The sequence below is a fragment of the Schistocerca nitens genome, chromosome 5, assembly GCF_023898315.1.
Source record: "Schistocerca nitens isolate TAMUIC-IGC-003100 chromosome 5, iqSchNite1.1, whole genome shotgun sequence".
Lineage (NCBI taxonomy): Eukaryota > Metazoa > Arthropoda > Insecta > Orthoptera > Acrididae > Schistocerca > Schistocerca nitens.
The window spans coordinates 471,385,708-471,394,875 of NC_064618.1; the positions used below are offsets into that span (position 1 = coordinate 471,385,708).

Sequence of the window (9,168 nt, forward strand, 5' to 3'; positions counted from 1 at the left end):
GTTCCAGTGGAAGTATTTTAAAGTGTCATGTAAAATCACAGCATTCGTTTCCAGGAACACGTATGTTTGAATAGACATCTTGTTATGGGGCTTATTGTTAGAAAGTATTTTTTTGCGTCTCTAAAAGGCGTGCAAGTTGTTATTTGCTTGCAACAATAAAACCTGCCTATTCGTTTTCCGCACTTTCCTGAGAATTACTTCATATTTTTCCGCTCCCTTGCGCCATGCTGGAATAGGATACGTATATCTACTGCCTTTATGTATTTTTCACGTTACATATATCGATGTAATTGACAAAATATCCCAATCTATGGTTGCCAAACTCATATAGTCCTGGTGCGCAGCAGCTCTGCTTATTGAGCAATCGGGTTACATTAATTTTGTACGTCCCTTTATTGGTTGCTTTTTAAGAGTACAAAAGAGGTGAACGCGTAAAGGAATGCTAATAAAATAAAATGGGAACATGTACAGCAAATTCTGATATTATCAGCAGTAAATGTCAAAGTTAATTTTTGGAAATACGTTAACGTAATATTCCCTATGATGACTCGCACATTTGGATAAAGGGCCATGGCTCTATTCGAATAATTGATGACGGCAGTCGCGCTTACAGAATTACATTCTGGCGTAACACAATATTGTCACTATTGTTTTATCGTATTCTCACATAATAAACTCAAGTACTCTGGAATTATATATGCGTCACGCCTGTGAATAACGGTGAAGTGTTGTCTCAGTTGAGCGGCATGATCATTCCGGTCACGAGTATATGGAGGGAGTTTGTCAGCCCTTCTGCGTTCTTCATGTATTTAAAATTTTAAATTAACTGCAGCCAAAAAATACTTTTAACAATATAATTCCGCAAATAAACTTGTTCTCGAAGTCTTGTGAGCGATTAAGAAGAGGATGAATGTATACGTTTGTTACCATAGTCACAATAGAATAACTGCACATAGATATCAGGCAATCATTGATTGATTAAAAGTGCTGCTGGCTATTGTCAAAATAATAAAAAAAATATAATTTCGGAGATGGTAGGCACTAGACGTAAGCTGTAGAGCCAAGTTACTATGAACACTTCTTGGATGTAACGTTAAGAATACGTAGTTTATAGCACATTAAGTCCTGTGAAGCGCATTGTTGAAGTACAGTGAGTCAAAAACGTTGAGAGACGGTAGGACACACACATTTTTGTTTCTTGAACACTTTCTATTTAACCAGTCGTTTGTATGAGCTTGAGGCGTCCGTAAGTTTCCGAAGGTGGATCCCAACAATTATGGAAGTTACATTTTCATAATGACAAATTTACAACAGTCTGCCATAAGCCTTCATTACATGCTTGATACCTTAGCAGCAACGAACGGACTTCGTTGAGCTTCTGAAGATTCTCATTCATTTGCTTTCTCATTTGACTTTCTGCTTTTGTAGATATATTTTCTTGTGTGGAACGTATGTCACGCGTTACTCGATACTTCAGCTGATTTTCTTATGACGTCCTGTTCTGAGCGAACATTATGGTAGTTGCGGCACTAAATTTTTAGGCATCTTTGCTACTTAATGATGGAGTTAAATTATCTTGAAATCGACTGTATATCAGGGGAACATCACAACAAACTGTGCATTACAGCTGTATGGAGATAATGACATTATTACTGGGATTGCGTTTCGTATTGGGAAACGTTTCATTGAACAGCTCTCCTTCGATTGAAAGTGGAGTAATGCACACCACACTACTGACATGTTCCAAGAAAACAAATATTAGGGTTCCATAGATCTAAATCGAAGTGATTTTTATCTTTGTTAAAACATAAGGCCTTCGCGCACAGCTCCCATGCCTCCTAACAGATAGGAAATGGTATTTCTGTTGTTATTTCAGGATTTTCAACACTTGAAACTAGACTAGTGTTTGACAATGTGTTCAGTACGAATCCGGTTGCTTTTACCGCAGAGAGCTGTCATTTTGTACACCTAATACAAGTTTGGAAGGTAGGAGACGAGGTACTGGCAGAAGTGAAGCTGTGAGGATGGGGCGTGAGTCGTGCTTGGGTAGCTCAGTTGGTAGAGCACTTGCCCGCAAAAGGCAAAGGTCCCGAGTTCGAGTCTCGGTCCGGCACACAGTTTTAATCTGCCAGGAAGTTTCATATCGGCGCACACTCCGCTGTAGAGTGAAAATTTCATTCTAAGAAGATCTTTACAGTGGCAGATGTGGTCTCCGACCGTATTTATTGGTATAATCTGTAGATTAAAGCTGAAGAAATTGGTGAAAAACAGGAATTTAAGGCGACAGAATGTGGCTAAACCGACAGAACAAGAGGTTTTTGAGAAATTCAGAAGAAGCACCGGGAAACATTTGCCTGAAACAGTGGGAAGGAATACGACAGAACACAGATGGAGAGATTTGAGAAATGAATGAGTGAAGGCAGCAGAGGATCACATGTGTAAAAAAAAAATCCTACTAGAAATAACAGAGGATCACAGAAGAAAAAGAACTAATCTAATAGAAATCCTTGATAGCGTAGCACACATTCAATGTAACTGACGAAAGCAGAAAATACGAAAATGCAGCAGATGAAGTACGTGAAAGAGAGTACAGATGCATATAAGTAAAATTTACAGAAAATGCAAAATAGCCTAGTGAGGACTGGCTAGAGAAAAAATGCAATGCTGTAGAAATATGCATGGCCAGGGTAAAAATAGAGGACACATATAGGAAAATTGAAGAAGCCTTTGCAGATGAAAGAAGCGTCTGTATGAATATCAAGATCTCATATTGCAAAACAGTAGTAAGCACAGTAAGGAAAGGCAGAGGGAGTATATAGAGATCTATATACAGGGTGGTCCATTGATACTGACTTGGCCAGACATCGCACGAAATAAGCATCAAACGGAAAAACTACAAAGAACGAAACTCGTCTAGCTTGAAGGGGGAAACCAGATGGCGCTATGGTTGACCCGCTAGAGGGTGCTGCCATAGGTCAAACGGATATCAACTGCGTTTTTTAAAATAGGAACACCCATTTTTATTACATATTCGTGTAGTAGGTAAAGAAATATGAATGTTTTAGTTGGACCACTTTTTTCACTTTGTGATAGATGGTGCTGTAATAGTCACAAACGTGTAAGTACGTGGTATCACGTAACATTCCGCCAGTGCTGACGGTATTTGCTTCGTGATACATCAAACCAGTCTCAGGACTGACGACCACAACAACATTACCTGTGTTAAAACGGACCGTTTACCAATTGCGCAAAAGATCAATATCATGTTCATGTATGGCTATTGTGATCAAAATGCCCAATGGGCGTGTGCTATGTATGCTGCTCGGTATCCTGGACGACATCATCCAAGTGTCCTGACCGTTCGCCGTATAGTTAGGTTATTTAAGGAAACAGGAAGTGTTCAGTCACATGTGAAAAGTCAGCCACGACCTGCAACAAATGATGATGCCCAAGTAGGTGTTCTAGCTGCTGTCGCGACTAATCCTCACATCAGTAGCAGACAAATTGCGCTGGAATCGGGAATCTCAAAAACGTCGGTGTTGCGAATGCTACATCAACATCGATTGCACCCGTACCATATTTCCATGCACCAGGAATTGCATGGCGACGACTTTGAACGTCGGGACGATGACAGATTTTCTGCACGCATTCTATTTAGCGACGAAGCATCATTCACCAGAAACGCTAACGTAAACCGGCATAATATGCACTATTGGGCAACGGAAAATCCACGATGGCTGCGACAAGTGGTATATAAGCGACCTTGTCGGGCTAATGTATGGTGCGGCATTATTGGAGGAAGGATAATTGGCCCCCGTTTTATCGATGGCAATCTAAAAGGTGCAATGTATGCTGATTTCCTACGTAATGTTTTACCGATGTTACTACAAGAAGTTTCATTGCATGACAGAATGGCGATGTACTTCCAACATGATGGATGTCCGGCACGTAGATCGCGTGCGGTTGAAGCGGTTTTGAATAGCATATTTCATGACAAGTGGATTGGTCGTCGAAGCACCATTCCATGTCCCGCACGTTCACCGGATCTGACGTCCCAGGATTTCTTTCTGTGGGGAAGGTTGAAGGATATTTGCTATCGTGATCCACCGACAGCGCCTGATAACATGCGTCAGCGCATTGTCAATGCATGTGCGAACATTACGGAATGCGAACTACTCGCTGTTGAGAGGAATGTCGTTACACGTATTGCCAAATGTATTGAGGTTGACGGACATCAAATACAGTGGAATGTCAGATCTTAAATGGCTACACAGGATAATTGAAATGGCGTGGTAGTCGGGACAGGTTCCATCAGACTGGACGAAAGCAGTAATCACACCAATCTTTAAACATGGAAACAGAAAAGATTGTAACAACTACAGAGGTATCTCTTTGATCAGCGTTGTGGGTAAAATCTTCTCAGGCATTGTTGAAAGGAAAGTGCGAGTATTAGTTGAGGACAAAGTGGATGAAAATCAGTGTGGGATTAGGCCTCTTAGAGGTTGTCAGGACCAGATCTTTAGCTTACGGCAAATAATGGAGAAGTGTTACGAGTGGAACAGGGAATTGTATCTATGTTTTATAGGTCTAGAAAAGGCATATGACCGGGTTCCTAGGAGGAAGTTACTGTCTGTTCTACGTGATTATGGAATAGGAGGCAAACTTTTGCAAGCAATTTAAGGTCTTTACATAGATAGTCAGGCAGCAGTTAGAGTTGACGGTAAACTGAGTTCATGGTTCAGAGTAGGTTCATGGGGTAAGACAAGGCTGCAACCTGTCTCCACTGTTGTTCATATTATTTATGGATCATATGTTGAGAACAATAGACTGGCTGGGTGAGATTAAGACAGGTGAACACAAAATAAGCAGTCTCGCATATGCGGATGACTTAGTTGTGATGGCAGATTCTATTGAAAGTTTGCAAAGTAATATTTCAGAGCTAGATCAGAAATGTAAGGACTATGGTATGAAGATTAGCATCTCCAAAACAAAAGTAATGTCAGTGGGAAAGAGATATAAACGGATTGAGTGCCAAATAGGAGGAACAAAGTTAGAACAGGTGGACGGTTTCAAGTACTTAGGATGCATATTCTCACAGGATGGCAACATAGTGAAAGAACTGGAAGCGAGGTGTAGCAAAGCTAATGCAGTGAGCGCTCAGCTACGATCTACTCTCTTCTGCAAGAAGGAAGTCAGTACCAAGACTAAGTTATCTGTGCACCGTATTGACTTTCGACGAACTTTGTTGTATGGGAGCAAAAGCTGGGTGGATTCAGGTTACCTTATCAATAAGGTTGAGGTTACGGATATGAAAGTAGCTAGGATGATTGCAGGTACTAGTAGATGGGAACAATGGCAGGAGGGTGTGCACAATGAGGAAATCAAAGAAAAACTGGGAATGAACTCTATAGATGTAGCAGTCAGGGCGAACATGCTTAGATGGTGGGGTCATGTTACACGCATGGGAGAAGCAAGGTTACCCAAGAGACTCATGGGTTCAGCAGTAGAGGGTAGGAGGAGTCGGGGAAGACCAAGGAGAAGGTACCTGGATTCGGTTAAGAAAGATTTTGAAGGAATAGGCTTAACATCAGAAGAGGCACCAATGTTAGCACTGAATAGGGGATCATGGAGGAATTTTATAAGGGAGACTATGCTCCAGACTGAACGCTGAAAGGCATAATCAGATGATGATGGATGATGATGACTAAAACATTCATATTTCTTTTCTAGTACACGAATATGTAATAAAAAATGGGGTTCCTATTTTAAAAAAACGCAGTTGATATCCGTTTGACCTACGGCAGCGCCATCTAGCGGGCCAACCATAGCGCCATCTGGTTTCCCCGTTCAAGCTAGACGAGTTTCGTTTTTTGTAGTTTTTTCGTTTGACGCTTATTTCATGAGATATTTGGCCCGGTCACGATCAATGGACCACTCTGTGTAGGAACGTTCGCCTACATAGCTGAGTCCTCGGCGAGGTTGACTGCAATGCGGAGAGCCCGGGTTCGATTCCCGGTACTGCCACGGATTTTTCCCTGGTGGGAGGATTGGCACGGGATGCACTCAGCCTAGAGAGGCCAACTGAGGAGATACTTGACCGATTTTTAGGAGTTTCAAGGTCACGAAACTCGACAACGACCGGGAGAGCGGTGTGCTGAACCCGTGTCCCTCCATCCCTCATCTGATGACGTCACTGGCTGAAGATGACACAGCTGTCGCTCGGGTTCGATTAGACCATCTAGGACCATAACGAGAAACTTCACTTTCAAAAATTTGAGGACAATATTATAAGTAACGGAAGAGGAAGCAGTTGTAGGTAAGATGGGGGACATTACGAGAAGAATTTGACGGAGCACTATAGGACCTAAGTGGAAGCAAGGCCCCTGAAGTATGCAACATACCCTCAGAATTATTGAGGCTCTTCAGAGAGCCAGCCGGAGCAAAACCAAAACTATTCTACCTATTGTGCACGATATATGAAACAGGAGAAATGCTTCAGACTTCAAGAACAATGTAATAATTTACATTCCAGAAAAGACAGGTGCTGACAGGTGAGAATACTATTAGAACATTAGTTCAATAAATCATGGTTGCAAATTATTGACATAAATTATTTGCAGCAGAATGGAAAAAAACTAATAGAAATCGACCTTTCGGGAATATCAGTTTGCGTTCTGGAGGAATATACGAACACGCGAGTGTCTATTGACGGTACTACCGTACTTGTCTTAGAACACAGATTGAAGAAGAGCAAACCTACGTCTGTAGTATTTGTAGATTTATAGAAAACTTTTAGCGATATGGACTGGACTACACACTATGAAATTTTGAAGGTAGCAGGATTAAAATATATACGTTGTTTATAACCTGGACAGAACCGAACGGCAGATATGAGCCAAAGAGCATGAAAGGGAAACAGGCGTTCAGAAGCGAGTGAGATGCGGTTGCAGCCTATCCTCAATGTTATTAAAACTGTACAGTGAGCAAGCAGTAAAGGGAACCGAATAAAAATTTGAGAAGGAATTAAAGTTGAGGGAGAGAAAATAAAAGCTGTGAGGTTTGCGATGACAATGTAATTCAGTCAGAGACAGTAAAGGGGCTAGAGTTTGAACGGAATGGAGGGTCTTGAAAGAATAAACATTAAGAAAAGAAAATCAAGGATAATGGTACTTACTAGTATTAAATCAGGTGCTGCTGAAGGAAATGGATTAGGAAATGAGGTACTAAAAGTGGTAGATGCATTGAAAGAACTGATGATTGTCGAAATAGGATATAAGACGCAGACTAGCTATAGCAACAGAAGCATTTCTAAAAAAAGAGGAATTTCTTAACATCTAGTATAAATTTAAGAAGGTAGTTTTCTAGAGTGTGGCCTTGTACGGTAATAAAAAACGAACGATAAGTGGTCTACACAAGAAAAGAATAGAAACTTCTGAAATGTGGTGCTTCAGAAGAATGATGAAAATTGGAAGGGCGGATCGAGTAGCTGATGACGAGGTACTGAATCGAATTAGGGGTAAAGGAAACTTCTGGTAGAACTTGACTAAAAGAAGGGATCCGCTGATAGGTATCAACGAACTGTTAATTTGGTAATGGAAGAAAGTGTGGGGTTAAAAATTGTAACGGAATACCTAGGCATGAACCACAGCAAATGGATATAGGCTGCAGTAGTTATGCAGAGATGAAGAGGCTTTCACAAGATAGACTAGCGCCGAAAGCTGTATCAGACCAGTTTTTGGACTGAAGCATCTCCAACAAGTAGCGACGAGGATATCCCACCGGGGAACTGATATATGGAGGAGGCATCGATTAGTCGCCGGAATAGGGGACGGAATATGGACATGGAACAGCAGCAGAGGCTACCAGGAAATGCGACTTGAGGGTAAGCCCTTTCGTTTCTAGGCCGCTTTAATTAGCGCGCTCCACAGTCGGGAAAGCTATTCGTATGTTGTACAGGGTGGGGCAAGTAAGTGGCCTGGACGACTGTATACGATTGGACGTGAATGTATGCGTATAAATGGCACTCTGTGACACTACGTGTACATCCGCCATGTGACCCTCACAGGTTCAAAGCGTAATGGGAGCTGTGTCATTGTGAGTGGAGCAGTGCAAATAGGACGATGGTACTCACTGTGGAGCAGCGGGTGTTGTCTGTGGGACTTACGTGACAATGAAGTCGTGGAAATGGTGTCGTCATTTGTTTACTGAGAAGTTTAATTAGGTCAAAGCGCCATCAAAGACTGCCATGCAACTCTAAGTCCTAAATTGGTGTCAGAGAGGATTTGTTTTGAACAAATTGGAAAACATTCCGAAACGTGCCCGCACACCAGAAAATGGGGCTGGAGTTCACGAGAAAATGTTTCAGAGTCCTATAAAATCACCCCGACGCCTGTCACAGGAAACCAGCAATCACGTCAGTCTTGCTGATGAATGTCCCACCCACATCTGTACATGCGTCCCTACAAGATTGTTTGTTTTTCACGCATTAAAACCACCAGATGCTTCTCACCATCTCCATTTTTGTGAGTGACTGTCCGCTGAGACATGGATCTGTCCTTTGTGTCTGATGATACCTGGTTTCAGCTGAGTGATTACGTCTACTCACAGAACCACAGGTTCTGGGGAGCGAAGAATCCGCATAACTTCCACGAAACACCGTTGCATGATCAGAAGGTTGGGCTTTGACGTGAAGTGTCTGCACGCCGCATACTGGTCCCACCTTCTTTCGTCATACGCTGACTTCGGCACGTTCAATTGCCAGCATTTTGAAAGCATTTGTGGCAGCGTTAATGGAGGAGGAACAGACCTACAGCTACTTCTAACAGGATGGAGCAACTTCTCACACAGCAGACCCAATCTTGTATCACATTTACACAGTCTTCAGGCCTGACAAACATGTTAGCAGAGATCAGTCTGGTGGCGGCCCTGGCTGGCCACACAGGGCAGTCCTCAAGTCTAAGGTGTATCGCAACAACCCTCATAGTCTTCAAGAACTGCAGCAGAACATTTCGGATGAGACTGTAGCAGTCCAGCTACGATCTGCCTTCAGCAGCTTGCTGTTCCGGGGCCCGAAATTGCCAAGAGATGAATGGTGGTCACCTTTAACATCTGCTATAGTCAGGTTAGTACTTCATTCCCTTTGCTGTGTTTCTTTGTATCCTGGAACTC

General features: G+C 42.3%; 1 non-coding gene across 1 annotated transcript; it reads left to right on the forward strand.

Moving 5' to 3' along the window:
* Positions 1-2,039: 2,039 nt before the first annotated feature.
* Trnal-caa (transfer RNA leucine (anticodon CAA)) lies at positions 2,040-2,114 on the forward strand. The gene has a single exon. It is a non-coding gene; the product is annotated as a tRNA-Leu (tRNA).
* Positions 2,115-9,168: the final 7,054 nt, after the last annotated feature.